Source organism: Pseudopipra pipra, chromosome 1, assembly GCF_036250125.1.
Source record: "Pseudopipra pipra isolate bDixPip1 chromosome 1, bDixPip1.hap1, whole genome shotgun sequence".
Taxonomy (NCBI): Eukaryota; Metazoa; Chordata; class Aves; order Passeriformes; family Pipridae; genus Pseudopipra; species Pseudopipra pipra.
In genome coordinates, this window is record NC_087549.1 from 25,839,136 (window position 1) to 25,845,477 (window position 6,342).

The following is a 6,342-nucleotide window of genomic DNA, read 5'->3' on the forward strand; positions in this document are numbered from 1 at the left end:
GCAGAGGCACTCAGCTGGGCTATTAGACATGTAACCATCTTTCAGGAATATATCTTAATTCCTTTGAGGTATTTCATCAGTGTTTCTCTGCTGGTTCCTCTTACCTCAGGAGCTCCTGGCTCATCTCTGTAAAGCTTGAAGTTTGTGCAGGGTACCCGGCACACCTCAGAGCAACAGGACCCTTGCTAGCACTGTGTCCCTCTAACCTTGCATGTCATCCCACAACTTGTCACAGGCAAGCCTGATGTTTTCCTCTCCTCCTTCAAGTCTTGTTTAAAACTCTGTCAATGAGGCATGCTAACTTGTAAGCAAAGACCCCTTTCCTCCTTTGGGACAGGTGAATCCCATGATGTCAGTATGGTGAAAATTAAATTGAAGTCAGTACTGAGGCTGAGATTATCCTTTTTGCATGATGTTTACAGTGGAAGTATAATGCATACAACATAAAGAGGCAGGACTTGAAGAGAAGGGAAAGAAAAAAAGTAACTGAAATTCAGGAACAATTTCTTTGTGGCAGACTGTATCTCCAACAGACTCCCATCTGAAAGTTTAACTTACTGGGTTTGGTTTCTAAGCACTTTGAGAGGTGTCCAAGTAAACTGTCATAAAACTGTCAAATATCAGCATCTCTGTGTGTTGTTTCTCTTCCCTTTCTGCTTCATGCTTCATTCTGCCCTGAAGGTAGAGTTATTATGTTCTGAGTTTTTTTTCCTTAAGTAAGACAGCTTTCAGTGGTGTGTGAACCATATATAAAATCAGGTCAGCATTTGGAAGTGGAAATCTGTATATAATCTATATAAAACCAGATAAATCTATATAAAATAAATCTATATAAAAGTAGAAATTAAGCAGGTTTGTTCCTGTATTTAACCTTTAAAATGTGACTTTGAATAGTTTTATGTGGTGAGTGTTTACTGCTGGCTCAGATACTGTAAACTTTCACTTGCCTTTCTTTAGACTGATAATCACAGCACTTCCCAGTGCACATGCACCAAGCTCTTCTTATAGACTCTCAGGGCATCCAAGGCACACTGGAAAATTTGTAAGTGTTGGAGAGTTCAGCAAGGACTCTGAGGAGCCACCAAAAGTCATTCAGTGCTGCAATATGTAGTTGTGCTTATATACATTTTATGACTCTCTTTTGGATTCAGCTGTGCTTATTTGATTTCTGTGTAACACCACGTAGGGGTGGCAGTTCACAGGAATTTCAATGATCAAGAGCTTGACCTGTGTTGATGGACTTTGCTGGAAACCTTGCTCAGTCCATATTACTAGGAAATGAGGGGAACCAGCAAAAAGAACAGGGGAAAACAAAAGGTCACCTCTTAAAATCAAGTCACAAGTGAACAAATTTGTCCACTTTCCTGAGATCTGACACATCAGAGAGCACCAGCCCTTTCACTCCAGATGTGGTGGTAGGACTGTGCCACTGGGGAGAGTGACAGAACAGTGACAGATTCACTCAGCCTGTACAAAAAACCCAAGCTCTCTGAGACAAACATTGGGCTGTTTATTCTCTTTTTAATATTGTCCATTGGAAATGAAGTAAAAAAAAAAAAAAAACACAGAAAGACTTAGGAGTAATGACCACATTGTTTGTAAATTAAAAAAAAAAGGAAAAGTTGGATAAATCTTCATGTAATCTTAATTACAAATCTTGGTATATTGATGTGTGAATGTACATCAGCACATTTCATCCCAAACCTAAAACAAGTCACTTTGAGAATACGCATGGCTGAAGAAGGCTGGAATAGTTCCAGTAAAGCCAGCATGGCTTTTAGCAATATTTATGCTGCTTATTTGCAGGTTGCATCCAATACTATGATGCTTACTAAACTAGATACTTCATGTAGTCAGCTCATGAAATGTCTTACAAAGAAATAGTTTCTTGGATTCTTTTCTCTGCCCCACACTCCCACAGTTTAAACCTGTTTTGGCAGTAGTTTACTACATGACTAGTCCCCCGACAGCAGCTAGATTGCTTGTGAAGCTGTTTGTAAAAGTAAATGTTTTCTACTTTCAAAGTCAAAATGTTCACCTAGTTTGTCTTGACAAACTGTAGGAGGACAACTTAGTATAACAGAGGAGAGGGGATAAAATCACAGCCACATTTCTTCTTCCCTGATCCTCTCCTGGACAGTTCTATCTTATTTAGTTTCTAGTGTCCTGTGTTTTAGAGAAATAAATGTGGTCATCTGATTATCTTGGGTTAGCATTTTATTGTGGAAGAAAATAATTACTGTTTGCTGAATAAACATCTTCATTCTTTTTTTTTCTGGAGAGTTTTTATCTCCTCATTTCTCATTCCATCCTTCTCCCAACACCTCCAAAAGATGATGTTTACAGCAACACTTGAGGCTGGTCAGACCCTGTGGTGGCCCAGTGATCTCTGAAAGTTTGTTGTACAGTCAAATTCTTACCTGCAACAAGAATCAGATTATATAGATTACTGAAGAAACCTTTCTCTCCAGAAGGCCTCAAAGCTCTAAGAAAGAACATTTCTCTTGGACTGAAATAACCATGAAGTCTGGTAATCTGCACTGTCCCAAAAAAGCAGAAACACCTTAGTGACTTGCAGGTCTCAATTCAATATTTAGTATATCTGGGATTTGATCTAATAGTTACAATGAGTACTAGGAATAAATCTTCCTCACTGACCTCTGTTGCTAAATAGGAGCTAATATGAAATCAGGGCTGATGTGCTCAGGGCAGCCAAGGCCATCCAGAAGGTGACGAGGTACATTTTGGGTCAACTGGAACTGTTTCAACTTCAGTAACTTCCTCCTCAGATGCAGCAGGTCCAAACAGTCCTGCCTAAGGGTGTGTCCCACAGGAGGAAGGGGCAAGGCTCGTGCAGTGCAAGGATGTAAGGTGGTACTATGGGAAATGACCCAAGTGCCACCACACTGTTAGCTGAGCCTAGGAAGCAACCTAGCAGAGCTCAGAAACTGCACAGCTGGGAAACGAGGATATGAATGGAAAGTGGGAATGCTGTCAAGTCTGCTACTAATAAACATATTCTGGAGAGTGAATAGTTGAGATAGGTGGAGGGAGGTCAGTAGGCCAATCTAAATCTCTTTGCTGTCTGGATTTGTAGCAAGCACTACAACTAATACAGGTGCTCTACCTGAGAGAAAAATAAACAAAATGAAGAAAGGAATATGAAATCTGCATGCTCTTCTCCTCTTGGTACCTTTTGCTGACAACTGCTTACAGATACCCTGCCTGCTCTGTACATATGATTCAGTTGCAGCTATTAATGGCAGGAGCTAATTCAGAGTACCTTAATATATCAAGAGAATTACTGGCAGTAGATGGATATCATTAGCTGAGATAAAGGCAAGAATGGCTTGGTATTCCACTAAGTGGGCAGAGCTAGGGGTTTGCTGTAGGAGGCAATTAAAGCAGAAGTGAATTCAACAGAGTGGTATGAAAAAATAACAAATATATATAGAGAACAAAGGTCATAGCTGTCCATGTACGGACATCATATTGGCAGGAGGTCAACAAGAAACTGATTTGACCTAAGCACTATATTTTCCAAAGAGTGTCTATAAATAGTTCACTACCAAATAGCAGAGAGACTTAGATATTTCACAAGTTTTATCTGAAAAGAAGATAAAGAAGAAAAAAGGAGAGTATGAGGATGAAGAACTGCTCAAACATTCAAGCAGAACATTTTTTTCTTTTCCATAAAATAGCTAATTTTTTATCTATTAGCTACGATTCGCTTGTTTATTATTTATCCTTAATGTGACCTTCTGAAGAGAATGTTCTTGATCCTTTTCATTCATGCTGTTATATATTGGAATCAGCCAAGATGAGAAAAATCTGTCTGCTTCTGCAGACACTAAGGCAATCCTGTATCGAAAGAGGAATGTTTGAACTTTAGCCTAATCCTCATTTGAATTTGCAGTAGGCTGTTGTACAGCATTATTCAGAACACATAGCTGACACTTTTCACCGGAGTTAAGCCTATGCTTCTCAGCACTTTTGCTGTGGGCAGGAATATACACACACATCGTTCTGGTTCTACTGCTCCGAGCAGAAGGTCCCAAGTCAGCAGGCTCCTTCTTTCCTGAGAGCATCAAGCAGAGTTCTCCCTCTTGTGGAGTCAAATGTAACTCCACTGGAAATTTGAAATTCTGTTTCTGTGACCATAGACTCTCTGAGACAGATAGGACCTAACTCATAAGAGAAAGAAAATTTGCAGATTTCCTTATGTGATAGCACGATATGGGCAACAGCAATGGGTAATTGAAATAGGGTAATATCACCATAAAGAGTTATTTTGACCTGAACACACACTGTGCATTGCAACCATTCAGAAATCCTTTGGAACTCTTATAGAAGCATGTCAGGCATCTTGTTCAGCAGATTGTCCTTGAACTTATGATCATTTGCCTTTCTTCTGTTTCTAAATGACTCTTTGCTCTTCTATATAGAGGAAGGATGGAAGGATTTATCACAGTTTTAAAACAGTGCTTGCTCCTTTCTTTTTTTCTTTTTTTTTTTTTTTCCTAGTATCTGCATATAGGTGGTGTGCTCTTAAACATCACCAAGAGGGTTTTCTTCCAGTGTAAACTCTTTTTGCCTTCCCTCCCTCCAGCAGGTGTGGCTCACAGTTGTTTTTGGCTCTGTGAAATGAACATTTCTGAGCATTACGCAAATATATTGCTGCATTGATCTCTTTGTATGCTGAACTGTATTCAGTTCTATCGCTTGATAGACAGCACATTTTGGGTGAACAGCTGTTTAAACACCTACTAATTTCTACTGTGGTTTTCTTATTGAATTGTAGCATGAACCAATTCATTCTCATTTATTCTTCACAAGAAGATCATTTGCTTTAATGTTGATCTCTCCTGTTTCAAATCCATGGTCATGTAACCAAAATTCCACTCCACTCCTTTGACTCTAATATTGACCTTTCGAGGTAGCCAGACCTTTCAGTAGCTCATCTTTCATGTTTTTAGTGACATCCATTACATTAAATGTGTGTTCCTAAAAAAGTATTTATAATTTTTTGTAGTAATAATCTAGGCTCTTGATGTAAAAGACAAAGAAATTAATTCTCCCCTTACTGTGGGGAGTATTTAGGGCATCATATTTAGGATTGCATTTTATTTCCCATATTCACTTATTTTTTATTTTTCTAGAGCTGTTGAGCCACTTGCAAAATACACTTCACATAGTTTCTTGGCTGCCACTTCTCATGAGTAAAAAAATCAGTCCTGCAGAAGAAAATGGGAAGATTTGTAAAACCCGATAGCTTATCAGAACAGGGACTTGACAAATCTAGTACTACAGATTGAAAGATTGTGCAATAATACTTCTAAAGCTCCTGTTACACAGTGAACATAAATTTCAAGAAAAGGTATTTAGGAAATGTCTTCAGTTTCAAGTCTCACGTGTACTGAAGGCACTTCATCCTGTAACAGAGCTGTGACCTGTCCCAGTGCCAGGTCTCGTGTCTCTCAGGTTGCTTCACATTTCAATATCCTCATCCTACTTGACATATGAAAGCATTTCCTTACCTCTGTATCCAGGGAACACACAACTGCTCTTACAGCTCTTCAGGCTCATGCAAAGCCCAGACATCTTCAGACTTGCTATGGCTGATAGTCTTTCCTCTGTCAACAACAGCTTCTGTTTTCCTTTGCTGACACAGAAATTGAATCTGATACCAATTCTCTTCTCCTGCTTTTATTCAAAGAACTGTGATGCTTTGTAAAAAGCAAGAATGGTATTTTCCTAATTCCTAAAGAAGAGCTAGTATTACCCTCAAGTACTGTATTGCCCCAGCTTTTGCCCCTGAAAGACCCTTCCCCAGCTCTGCATATGGGCTATTTGCCAGGGTCTCTTGTCCCTGTGGCCTGCCAGGCTCCTGTTATTCTTTGCAGTGCAGCCTTCACCTCGATGGGCTGCATCTTTCAGAGGCTTCCAGTGTTATCCATATGCAAGTCCCTTCCACCACAGACATGTCAGTAGGCAAACCAGATGTCCTATGTAATGTAAGGATGAGATACTTAGCCTAGGTGCTAAGACTTGTCTTTGAAAAAGCAAAACTGTTTATTGTCTCACTGCATAATTGAGCATCTGTGAATAATGTAAAAAACAGTGTTAACTCTTAGAGCAAGAAAGTGTTTGAATTGCTCATATGTCCCATCTGAGAGCAACTCAAAATTTTTCCTTCCATAAATGCTTATTTTATTGTGTGACAGAGAACACAAGAGTCTTAGTGTCTCACTGCTCTCCTGGCAAAACAACTTGAGAGATGTAAGGCAGGGCAAATTTCTTTCACAGTACTATTTTTATGTTTTAAAACCACACAACTACAGC